Consider the following 13,626-nt stretch of genomic DNA (forward strand, 5'->3'; position numbering starts at 1 on the left):
ATTACCTCCCTCAGCAGAAAGGACAGTCCATTCTTGGAAAGAGGTTGTGAATTGTTTCTTAATGATACAAACAGATCTAGGTCTCTGCTTGACTGATTTAACCCCGTCCAAGTAGTACAGTACCTCAATACCCTGACTGGACACAAAAACCTATCTGCCTCTTGACTGCCGACAAATGCAGCCTAATGAATGGATAACAATCTAAATTTTTGCTCTAAATTCTGGCAAATATGAAACTACCAAATCTTCTCCCTTCACTGCTACAATTGATGAAAGAGCATGAAGCTCACCTAGTCTTTTTGCCATAGACAGTGCCAAAAGGAAAAGGTCCTTATTCGTCAAAGACCTTAGATCAGCCGATCCACGAGGTTCATAAGGTGGTGCCAATAAAGCTGCCAAAACCTCATCAAAGTCCCATTGGGGATGGTAAAGAGACCTCCTATGGACTCCTACCTCAAATAAATGAAGATGATCAGAATCTAAAAACAGATGCTAACATCGCCTTGTAATCCTTAACAGTAGAGACTGAGAACCTCTTCTATGTTGCAAATGAAGCAGAAAACCTGCTACCTTTGACACTGTGGGGACTGATACTGTGTCTATTAGTCCTACACCAAGTGCGATATGTATACAGTACTCTCAACTTATGCTGGTAGTTTACATTTGTGGTATTTTGTTCAGCCCTGGAGTCTTGTCAGACAACTTGCGCTGACACTCCCCTTGCTTGAGCAAAATGCTGGATAGTCTCCAAGCAACTAGATGAAGCACTTGGGGGTTGAGGTGAAATTTGTGCCAGTGGGACTGCTTCAAGAGATCTCGTCTGACAGGCAGCTTCACAGGTACTTCTGCTGACATCTCCCAGAGATTCATCCACAACTAATGGTGCCACCAAGGGGCTATGAGTGTGACCCTGCATTGTGATGACACTTAACTTGTTCAAAACCTGTTGCAGAATGGGAATTGGAGGGTATGCGTATACCTCCACGTGTGACCAGTTCTGGAGCATAGCATCCACTCCCCCTGCCACAGGATCTTGATGTAAGCTGAAATAAACTGGAAGGCCATAACTGAGAGCTGTGGCGAAAAGATCCACTGTTGCTGGCTAAAGGTGAACCAGGTGGTCTATCTACCCTTTGTGCTAATGTCCACTCTGTGCTGATAATCTCTGATCTGATCTGCTGTGGGCATCTGCAACTACGTTCTTGCTCCCCATCACAAACTGAGGTGGCAGTGTGACCTGATGGACTTCAGTCCAACGAAGGATCTCTTCAGCAAGTTGATTTAAAGCCTGCGATTTGGTGCTGCCTTCTTTAATCAGGTATGATATTGCCACGGAATTGTCTGAGAAGACAGCCACCACACCAGAGCTGCACTGTCGGCGAAGGTGGTGAAGACCTGGCTGGACTGCCTTCATCTCTCACCAATGATGGAATTTTCTTGATCCTCCTTTGTTATCTCCCTGCCATAAAAGACCTCCCTCCTACTGCTCCCCAGCCCTGATCTAAGGCGTCGAATGACAACATTACATCTCGGAAATTTGATTTCATCTGTAAGTCCCATGGAATTCTGACTGTCTGGTCTTCTTCCCATTTCCTGTGAAGCATATGCTGTAGTGCTCGAAGACAACATCTCCCCAAGGGAACTGGCGCTATCAACAAATTCAAATACCCCAACCGATGAAGCCACAAAGATACTGGGGTACTTTCCTGACCTACAAAGTCCCGTATGCAGGTTTGAATTGTATCTATCTATTCATTCGTGTGTCAGAAAAGCCTTCAAAACTATAGACCGAATCCTCATTCCTAGATATACAGCTTCCTGCTTCGGAATGAGGTCCAACTTGTCAAAATTGACTATTAAACCTAATTGAGAACATAATAATTAAAACTCTCCTTTGCATGGAGCCTCTTTCAGGCTGCTCGCAAGAATTAGCCAATCATCCAAGTACCCGAATATTCGAATGACTCGAGAGTGAAGGAGACCTGACACTGGGCCATCAACTGAGTAAATACTTGGGGGGGTTGAGGAGAGGCCAAAGCACATCGCCCGTAATTGCCATACCTTCCTGTCCCAACAAAACCTGACATGATGATGAGACTGAGGGTGAATGGGGACTTGATGAAATGCATCCATGAGATCGATGGAGAACATCCAATCGTCCTGACGGATTGCAAGAGGAACTGATCTGGGTGTCTCCATCTTGAATGAGGTCCTGGGCATGTTTGACTGAGATGAGAGAGATCTATAACAGATATCCAACCTCCCGTTGCCTTCTGACAATGAACATCTGACTGTAGTAGCCCTTTGATGGAAGTGGAGGTGGTTACACTGCTCCCTTCATTACTAAGGAATTTATCTAAGCCTATAGAACCCTCCCTTTGGTTGACGTGGGAGAGTAACTGTTGAATCGGATATGGGTACTTGACAGAGAAGGGCCCCCTATTACTTCCCGCGAAGGAGATGGCCCCTATTTCCCAAACTTTTGCCCCCATACCAAGCGAAGCAGACCGTTGTCCACCAGAAGCAGCAGAATAATCACCCCTACCAACGCCTAAACCCTGAGAATTCCCTCCTCTAAATTTCTTACGAGGGACCCCAGACTGGTCCTGCAAGACCTGCTTTGTCTTCTCCAAACCTTGGGGCTTCTGAGAACCGGAAGGCTGGTGAATGACAATGGTAGGCTTATTCTTAACTACTTGAGAAAGCAATGCCTCATCATGCCTCTCTTGACCTCAAGATTAGAATCAGCTAGGGCTTTTTCAAGAACTGCCTAATCAAAAAGACCAACCCCCCCCAAGGAGGACGCTGCTCTAAGTTTCTCCTTGTTTAGGTCTGAAAGAGTTGGAAGGGCATGTCCTAAATAAAAGTCCCTATGCTTAGCCGCAAGAAAGAACTTGAGGTTAAACATTTCTGACATAAGTTGTTTCAGGGAGGTATTAAAACTATTCACCTATTGATAGCAGACAGTGGTGACAGGGTGTCTTCAATAAGACCATGAACTGACACAAGGACATTGTTTGCTGACCAGACCCAAACTAAAGAATTAACAATCTCCATCATGGTACACAAGGCCCCTTCCAACTTTGAATAATCATCCACTGAAATCCCAACCTCAGCCTTCAAAGACTTACCAGAAGCAGATAAAATATTAGCCATATTCTCATTCAAGGTCTGAGCTGAACATGAACCTGAAACTAAAAATATTTCTTCCTGGATATCAAAGCAGACAGGGGAATAGCTGGTTTACCCTCCAAAACCTTGGCAATTGCCCTATCATTAGCAATGTCCCCTGCCGTTTCAACAATCTCATGAAGGTTCCACTATGGAAAGGAAGGTGGTGATGCTTCCTCTCCGACATTCCCCCAACAAACCTGGATGTCTGACCTGAAGAACACCGTTTAGCCTAAACCGAAAGACCTCTAGCCTCAGGGAAAAGTTCCATAAACTCCTGCACGACCCCATACATTCCCACTAAGGCTCTCTCTCCATCCCACTAATCGCAAGTCTTACTGGAAAAATTCTCAGCAATCTCTGCAATATTCAGTAAGGTAGACACTGAGTCCTGATCATCGCCTTCACCATCAGAAACAATCACCTCCTGAGATTCCCCCACCCTGACTGACTAAGTAGCAACTGAGGGCTGTAAGAACGACTCAGTCTGCTGCAACCCAAACTGAGACCTCACTCTACTAGCCAGAGAGTGAAGGGGTTCTACAGAAGAAGACTTCACCCTGCCAAAAACATCCTTCCTCTCCTTACCAATACAAACACTATTCTTCAAACTAGGCAAAAAAAAAAAACCTAACACCCAGATGTGATCCACTCTCTTGCACCTTCCCAAAACTAGTACAGTGCCAGCATTAAGGTTACTACCCACACTAGAAACCAAGCTGAAATAAACATGATTAGCCAAATCCGTAACATCAGCTAAATCCTTGATCTGACTATCTACATGATCTCTATAGTTATCAAGGACAGAGCTCAAATCATCGAAAGCCTACCTCAGAGTCAGACTACGTTAACATGTTTAACTGAATCATCTACCTTCTTGCACTGATCTGGTAACACGGAAAGATCTGATAACTCTGAAAAAAAAAACTTGCACATCCTTGGGCAAGAATGAGAGTGCTTACACTGCTATCTTGCACATCTGAAGCCACGCACTTAGCTCTAATCTTACATTTGCTACTACTCCTAGTACTGTAAGTACTGACTTAATGAAAGACACGTACTTCTGACATTGCAAATCACGCCAATACTTACACTGATCACAGCTAATCTTGAAGCAGTCATACCGTTCAACGCTTAGCTGTTTGCGGCAAGAAGTACAGTGTCTTGTGTTTGTTGAAGCTGATGAAGCTGCACAGCTATGACTGGATAAATCGCCCATAATACTGCAGACAAATGCACTGATAACTAAAAGTAAGATTGCTGGCCAATAGAACAAATAACTGTCAAGCGTCCATGTGCACTGGACAGCGACAAAGAAGGGAATGGCTTGGTGCTGGAGGGAGCTCAGTCGCTCCCCAGCGCTGGGGGTGATGGGGTTGTTTTAACTTTAAACAACCGGAAACAAATGACAGCGGTCTAGTTACATAGAGACCAACTGGCTTGTTGCCTATTGTTTTAGGGTAAACATTCCTATATATATTTATAGGTGTATACTGTATATGTGACTGTATTATATGTGTGCATATATATGCAGTATTTTAGTGTTGTATTGAATGTTTAGGATTCAATATTGGTAGGTTTGTTGACCAGTTATGGGTATGAAAAGTACTGTACATGCAAATATTAGTTCTGCAGGTCAGTATGAAAATATATTTCTTAAACTTTATAAACGGTCAATGTCCAGAACAACTCCGCGGTGAGATATAAGAAAATAGGTCACACTATAATTTTCACAGTATAAAATAATAAAACTTTGTCTCTGAACACTTTTTGAGGAGATTCACCATATCCGAGATATTAATGATTATCTAATCGGCATCCTCGAAAATTTTCTAAGTCGTTTGTTTACATCCAGTAGCTGATAATTATTACAGTTTCGGTCAAATTCGGATATCTAATATTTTTTTACTTGCTATCATATATTTTTGTCATGATTCATACGAAATACTTACTAATCTTCCGCAAATTAAGAGTTACGGAGATATTTGCCGATGAATATTGTGCCTTTGGTTGTTATCGCAAGGATGCGTTTATGCTGCCATGTCAGTTTTTCTGCTGATGCGTTTTTGTTTTTGTCAATGTATTGTGGGTAAAAATGCCTAATCGTCTTTTGTTTTTCGTTATGAATTATAAGTACGGTACAAATGCTGAAACCTGATTGGTTGCTTTGTTTCAAGAATATCCAATTAACTATTTTGAATATCTTCTTTCTACAAAAGTGCGCTTCAGTTGACTGCCATGGATTCCGTCGTAAATGTCTGCAGTGGGTGTTCTCTGTCTTACTTTGAGGCTATTGGTCGTTTCCATGGACATTACAATGGAACTCCACAGGTTGTGAATACCTTTCTTCGTGAACATTTAGTACTACCATCTATTTAAGGTAAACCTGAAGTGGTTAACGAAAAGGGTAACATTGCAGTTTCGGCCGTGAATTTCACCTTTGTAACTAGACATTAGGGTAAAATTTCGTTCCCTGTAACCCCTGTGTAATACTATATTAGCGCATATTATTACCGCTTGCCAGAACATACGAGCTTGCAACAATCATTTAAAATGTGCATAAGCCGCGTAATTTGCACCACCCGAAACTGAGAGCTGTACCCATGGCGGCCATGTCTCTAAATCTAATCATTTTGGTAGAAATAAAGGTCAGATTCGTTGAAAGTACACTATTTAAGCTAGGAAAAATGTAATTTTATATCGGAAATGTGAATTTGACCGAAACTGTAAATTTACATCCAGTAGCACTTCGTGTACTTGATCTTACTGGAGTTAGTTCGAAAATGAGGTTTTTTACTGTAATGTTTCTCAGAAAGAGTGTAATGTTTCTCAGAAAAACTAGTTCCCCATCGAATGATTTTCGATTTTTGACTTAGAAGGTTAGACAATACCTGTCCCCCAACCCCCTCCATAGCTAATATGGCAAAATTGTGGGTGTTTCCTCATCATAAGAAGTGGTCTAAAACGCTTTAAATATGAAAAATATTACATTTTACTTTTAATTTTGGTACTTTCTGCATGCGGAGTTCTTCTGGACATTCACCTTATAAACTTTAGGGCAATTATTACAGTCAACTTAAACTGACCTGCATTTTCTTTTCTACTTATTTCCTTGTGGATTTGTGCACTACCTGCTTTTCTGACATTTCACATAATTGTTGGATATATGGGGGTAAGGGTGGGGGGTAATTTGACTACTCTTTGGATGGCCCTTAGGTACTCTTTAATATCAATGGAAATTATATTTTTTCAATGAACTACACAAATCTAAATACAGTGCAGACCTGCTCTGTAAAATTACCACTGACATTATCTATAAGGCTAAAACTATCAATAAATGGTGCTGATAATGGATAAAGTACTTCTAATCTCTCAATTCTAATTTATGAAAACTTTAAATCCTACTTAATTAGTCATATCACAAAAACTCAGGTGCAATCCAGTCACTTAACATAATGCCTAGTTAGGCAACAAGATTAGTGGATATCACTCTGAACGTTAGTTTTCCTTTTGGTGTGCATCACATCCTCAATGTGGTATGCATAGCCACACAGTTGCTGCTGGTACAAAGTTAAGTGAAATGTGGGTCTGTGTTAAGAGTTCAACTTGGAAGTTGTCATTGTTGGGCGGTGGGTGATGTCATACCAGAGTCCTAGCATAAGGTTGCTAGAGCTTGAAAAGGCAGGCTTTTGCAAAAAACTATTTATTAGGGCAGGCTATACTCCATACGTGGCTCCATCCCTGCTCCTAAATTACCTATACAGTATGTACAAATGTTAACTTGAATACTTGTTAAAACTGCAGCCTACTACCAAGCCCCTCTGGTTCAGTAACTACCAGTTCACATTCAAAATTGGTACTGCATTCAGTAACAAGCTACTGGGAGCCGAATGTAAAAACAAAACAGTAAATATGAACTTAATGAAAAAATGAAAGGCAGTAAATATTCAGATTGGCAACTGGAACCAGGCTGCAGTACATCTACAGTTTTGCCTAAGAATATTAGTTTCTTTGTTAAACATTTGTTCACTGGGCTTTGACATTACAGAAATGTCTGATTGCATACTGTTTTAAACAACTTGAGTGAACACACTGCCAATGAATAACAAAATTCTAACAGTACAAGGAACCACAGGATGAGAACCAATTAAGCTCTATGTCTGGACACTATCTGGTAACATCAAAGGTATATGACTACATTAAGCTGGTCAAGTGTTTCACATGAATAGGTTAATACACAACAATTTTCTCCAGCATGTAACAGTACTGTACAGTAAACCCCGTATTCGTGTTCTCACGATTCGCAGATTTCTCTGTGGAACGTATCTACCCATTATTCACGGAAAATTCGCCCATTCATGGGATTTTTCACTGAGAAAAATTCACTAACTATAGTATTTTCATATTTTCATGACTAAATGCACTTTTTGTGATAAAACTATTAAAATACTCAGGTAGAAGCATTTTTAGAGGTTTTTTCTTGTGTTTAAACTATTAAAATAGGCAGTTCTAAATGGTTTTAGAGGGGTTTTGTAAGAGCCCGATGCTGTCTCTTCCAAACGTGTGTGTTCGTCAATCGTCATCCATCGGAGTGGACAGGACAAAGGCAAGCGTCTCATTCTCTTTCTCTGGCAGAACGCGATTTCAACCATACAATATTTCCGTCTGTTTCTCCCTAACCATTGTTGTCTCGATTTATGTACAATCACCACTACTTGCATTGCCAAGCAAGCATTCTAATCATGTACTCAATGTTCCACCGAATCTTCTGTATCAAACAGTGTGTGTTTCTGTTTGTGAAGACGCCAAACGTCTCTCCATTTCACATATATTATGCTACTGCATTGTATTCAGTAATCTGTCATGAATCTCATGCAATTGGCCATATGTAGAATTTCCTGGCCTTTCCATTGATATATGTTTCATCACTGTATGTTAATCATGTCTATCAATATCACCATCTGTTTGTCAGCCAACAAACACAGATGTCCGAGTCTGTATTTCTGTTTTTACCTGTGTGTGTAGACGTTACCTTACTGCTCGCATGTCAATAACATCTTCAAAGATTCTGTACATTTATCTCAGTAAGGAACCACCAATAAACCAGTTGACACCCAGCCAGTATGTCACTCATACCCCAGTCCTTACACTGGTGGCCCCGGAGTGACCCGAAGGACCTGGCCGACCCAAGATGACGACCCACGCGCCAACAGACCCTTTGCTGCCTTGCTGCTTCCCGCCGTTCCTGAGCTCTCAGTGAAAGTCTGACCCTCCGAGATGACCCACCCCACCACCGGAGCCCTGGATGCCTCCTCCCGGAAACCTGAAGCAGCCCCTGCACTCATACTGGACGAGCGGACCAATGAAGGACCAGCCAACGTCATCCTTCGGCCTGCTGCCGCCCCCCTCGAGCTGGCTACCAAAGATCAGCCGCAGTCATCCTTCAGCCCTCGAGCCGACCACCCAAGGATCATCCGACGTCACCCTTCAACCCGCTCCCGTCCTCCTCGAGCTCCTGCTGGCTGGCGCCGCTCTTCAGCCTCCTACCCTCTCCTAGCCCAAGCCCTTCGAGCCAACTGCAATTGACGGCAAGACAATTTCCGCATCGATGCCTCGCTTGTGGGGAGTATTAAAGAGCCCGTCGCCGTCTCTTCCAAACACAACCGCACCGCTCCCTCTGCCTGAGCAGTCATCTCAGCAGCCGCCGAGCCGATTAATCAGACGTTACCCACGTCTTGGGGGAGAGTATTTGTAAGAGCCCGACGCTGTCTCTTCCAAACACATGTGTGTTCGTCAATCGTCATCCATCGGAGTGGACAGGACAAAGCAAGCGTCTCGTTCTCTTTCTCTGGCAGAACGCGATTTCAACCATACAATATTTCCGTCTGTTTCTCCCTAACCATTGTTGTCTCGATTAATGTACAATCACCACTACTTGCATTTGCCATGCAATCATTCTAATCTTGTACTCAATGTTCCACCGAATCTTCTGTATCAAACTGTATGTGTGTTTCTGTTTGTGAAGACGCCAAACGTGTCTCCATTTCACATATATTATGCTACTGCACTGCATTCAGCAATCTGTCTTGAATCTCATGCAATTGGCCATATGTAGAATTTCCTGGCCTTTCCATTGATAGGCTATATGTTTCATCACTATGTTAATCATGTCTATCAATATCGCCATCTGTTTGTCTGCCGACAAACACAGATGTCTGAGTCTGTATCTCTGTTTTTACCTGTCTGTGTGTAGAAGCTACCTTACTGCTCGCACGCGTCAATAACATCTTCGCAGATTCTGTACATTTACTCAGTAAGGAACCACCAATAAACCAGTTGACACCCAGCCAGTATGTCACTCATACCCCAGTCCTTACAGTTTTAAGTATTAGTGGATTTTAGCTATTCAGGGGGGGGGTTATGCATCCCCCCTGAATACAGGGGGTTTACTGTAGTGTAAAATTTAAGCAGTTTTTGATTTGCTAAACCTAATCATATATCCCCGTAAAACAACTGTAAATGGGAGGGGTTAATTTTTATTAAGTATCACTTACACCAAAACCATACATACGAGGGGGGACCCAAAAGTAACCGGAATTGTGTCATAGAATTTTATTCAGTTATTGTTACATGTTTACAGTCTTATCACCTTCAAAGTATTCTCCATTTGAAGCAATGCACTTATCCAGACGTGTTTTCCACTGTTGAAAGCAATTCTGGAACTCTTGTGAAGTTATGGCTTTTAATGACTCCGTCGTTTTCTTCTGAACCTCTTCAACGTCTGCAAAACGGTTTCCTTTGAGGGCTTTCTTCATTCGGGGAACAAAAGAAGTCACAGGAGCAAGATCGGGTGAATAGGGAGGGTGGGTAAGTGTGGTCATGCCATTCTTGGTCAGAAACTGTCTCACACTCAAAGGCAGTGTCTTTGGTGCATTGTCGTGATGAAGCCACCACCCTCCACTTTGCCCCGACCTGTGGCAAAGTGGAGGGTGGTGGCTTCATCACGACAATGCACCAGCGCACACTGCCTTGAGTGTGAGACAGTTTCTGACCAAGAATGGCATGACCACACTTACCCACCCTCCCTATTCACCCGATCTTGCTCCTGTGACTTCTTTTTGTTCCCCGAATGAAGAAAGCCCTCAAAGGAAACCGTTTTTGACAGACGTTGAAGAGGTTCAGAAGAAAACGATGGAGTCATTAAAAGCCATAACTTCACAAGAGTTCCAGAATTGCTTTCAACAGTGGAAAACACGTCTGGATAAGTGCATTGCTTCAAATGGAGAATACTTTGAAGGTGATAAGACTGTAAACATGTAACAATAACTGAATAAAATTCTATGACACAATTCCGGTTACTTTTGGGTCCCCCCTCGTATGAGTGGTTTATAGAGTAAAACTATAGAACTCCTCCACATGGCTTACTACCTTGGAAATTGAGTCTTCCTATACTTTTAGTGTTGCTGATGAAGGTGGTGTTATTGGCAGTCTATTATTAACCTCACATCTTTTTTGGGGACCCTTTGGGAATGGGGGTTTTGGGTGGGGTAAAACAAAGGGAGAGATAACGGACATGGGTAATTCTAAGTTGGCTGTCACGTGAAATAGACTGTGGCAATTGGCGTTTTTCTGTGTTATTTTTACTTGCTTTATAAGAATTTAAGTAATATTTTGTCGGCCGGTTGTAACTAAACTGTAATTGACCTTTGAAGACTACACAACTTGAATTACCTAACGCAGGGGTAGGTCTAAGCCGGCATTCTGGGCAAGCCTGCAAAATTTCTCACCTCCATAGCTAATACGGCAAAATTGTAACCAGTAAACACCTCTAGGGTACGTTATGTAGGTAATTTTAGGGGTGTTAACTGGTTATAATTTTGCCGTATTAGCTAAGGAGGGGTGGGGGGCATGCTGCGGAATGCTGGCTTAGACCTACCCTGCGTTATGCGATTCAAGTCACGTAGTCTTCAAAGGTCAATGACAGCTTAGTTACAGCCGGCCGACAAAATATTACTTTAAATTCTTGTAAAGCAAGTAAAATAACATAGGAAAACGTCAATTGCCATAGTCTAGCTCACCGCGGACAGCTGGCTTAGAATTACCCGAACATGTTATGACTGCCACCACGGAATGGTTCTATACATACGCAAGGCATATGGGAGCCATATGTTCAAGAAGGGATTGGCTAAGGAAACCTATTATAAGAGGAATTATACTAACCTAACCTACCTTAAAATAGGAGGCCGTGTTACTTAGCCGGGGATCAGAAAACTCCACTTATTAAATGGGTTATTTTTCGTTAGACTCCAGCCACCTCCCGCTTTATAATTTATATTTTTCTTGGGTAAATCACATCAAAACAAAAATTTCTTCTCAATACATAACCTTCATGCAAATGCCTAATAGCAGAGAAAAATAAGGACTTGTAAGGTAAGACAATACCAGCCCCCTTCCCCCTCCATAACTAATACGGCAATATTGTAACCAGTAAACACCCCTAGTTTACGTTAGGTTGGTATTTTTAGGTTCTTTTACTACCTTATCATTTCTGGCATTTTTGCATGAAAAATCCAAAATGGTTTTTCATGCAAAAATGGCTAGCTGGCACCTTTGGAAATGGCTGGCTGGAGTCTTCCGAAAAATTACCATTAAATGTTCCCCTACAACACTGTGCATGCATGGTAGCATTCCAGGATGGTCAACATACAACATCAATTTTGAGGCTAATTAGTGGTTTATTACAGCTGACCACCAAAAACACTAAATTCTTGATAAGCAACCAAAATACTATTGAAAAACTCAGTTTCCAAGTTAATAAGCTGTGCAGTCATACTATAGTTTTTCCATTTATAGTATTATATGACTCGGAGCACCTACAGTTTAGTTGGCCAAAGCTGTCGTGTAGGTTCCGACTAGGAAACTGGCGGACGAATACAAACAAGACAAACTTTTCCTATAGTGCCAGGTCCTGACCTAACCAGGTGTAACCAACCTTACCTAACATAGGGTGGCGTGCCCTAACCTGGCCGGGGGGGGGGGGGCCTGTACCCCAAGAAATTGTGGGGTGTCTGGGTTGGGTCGCGGAACTACTTACCTTGGCGGAGGTGATTGTAGTCTAGGCAGAAGGTGTTGCGCGGCCTGGCCAACTAAACTGTAAACTACCCTATGACTAATGAAAATCAGCATTTTGGGAGCTTTGTCAGTCTTGTGTACATGTCCATAGGCTAACTGATATTTTCAAGCTTTATTCAGCTAAGCAATACAGACTGCAGTTAAAGCCTAGGCCTAGTCTGAGCACATTAAATGGGTTCATCTAAATCTCAATTCACCAGTATTACACGTTTCTGATTAGGCTCCAGACAATGGCCAAAAACAAACTTGACCAATTCCTCTAGCCTAGACCTTTGAATTTCGTGTTAGCCTACCCTAGCCAAGCTAAGATGGGGTAAAATACAAATTGGTGGCATTAGCTAGAAGCAAAGAATCGCCCAGTTGCAAGGTATCCACTATTCCACCAATGGGTTGTCAATACTTCCTACTGTGCACACGAAACTTGGGGTAATATCCTAGACTACAAGTGAAAATGCATGGCTTGATCATTTTGAGGTACTGGACAAGGAATTCATAAACAAGGAGTTTTTTTTTCATGGGTGTTAAAGATGAATTTTGGTTTAAATGTATCTTAACTTACCCTACGGAGCCCTGTCTTGTTAACTCCAGGTAGGGGTCAATGGGCCAACATGGCCTAACCAACATCCAGTTGGAGGTCATGATAAAAAGGAGTGTCCCTGATCTTGTTATAGGCATTGTCTTACCAACAAGGCAAAAACGACAAAAAACTACACATATTTCACAAACATTACAATGTAAGATATTTTCCCAACGGGGAACACACTGAAAATGACGAATTCAAATTCTACCAATGAAATACGTGGCATGGACCAGCAAGTCGGTGCTAGTGTGACCAGGTTTTCCGCAATCTGGAAATCCAGTATCCTTGGGAGACCACAGGATCCCCCGCATTTCCTTGACACACTTCCAATTTTCTTTTTCATTGTTATTGTATGGTTTTAATGGGAGATAAGTGCTCCATTCAAAAGTGCTAATTGAAAAAACTACACATGAATTTTTTATTCATTATGTAAACCACTATAAATTGTTTCTCCTACTAAAACTAGCTTATCACAAAACAGATTTAAACAATGATTTTTTTTGATACTCAAATGGAAATTGATCTTTATAGGTGAATTAGCAAAGTTACCTAATTTGGTTAAAAATTTGCTGCTGGCTGCAGATGCACGCAAGAAAACTCCAAAGACCACCATAACCGAAAAAAAATCTGCTTATTCTGAATTAGTCGAAAAACTAAAGGAGTTGATTCTGCTGCTGACAAAGGCAATGTCCTTGGGTGTCCATGTAATGTTTATTCATGGTTATAAACTAAATATTCAAGTC

At 41.9% G+C, this 13,626-nt stretch overlaps 1 long non-coding RNA gene across 1 annotated transcript in view; it reads right to left on the minus strand.

Annotated features, from left to right (window-relative positions):
- Positions 1–13,085, minus strand: part of LOC136839935 (uncharacterized) — a 36,076-nt gene extending 22,991 nt beyond the window's left edge. Inside the window, exon 1 of the long non-coding RNA XR_010853484.1 lies at positions 12,863–13,085. This is a non-coding gene — a long non-coding RNA (uncharacterized lncRNA). The remainder of the gene's footprint in view (positions 1–12,862) is intronic.
- Positions 13,086–13,626: the final 541 nt, after the last annotated feature.

This window comes from Macrobrachium rosenbergii, chromosome 1 (genome assembly GCF_040412425.1).
Source record: "Macrobrachium rosenbergii isolate ZJJX-2024 chromosome 1, ASM4041242v1, whole genome shotgun sequence".
NCBI lineage: Eukaryota > Metazoa > Arthropoda > Malacostraca > Decapoda > Palaemonidae > Macrobrachium > Macrobrachium rosenbergii.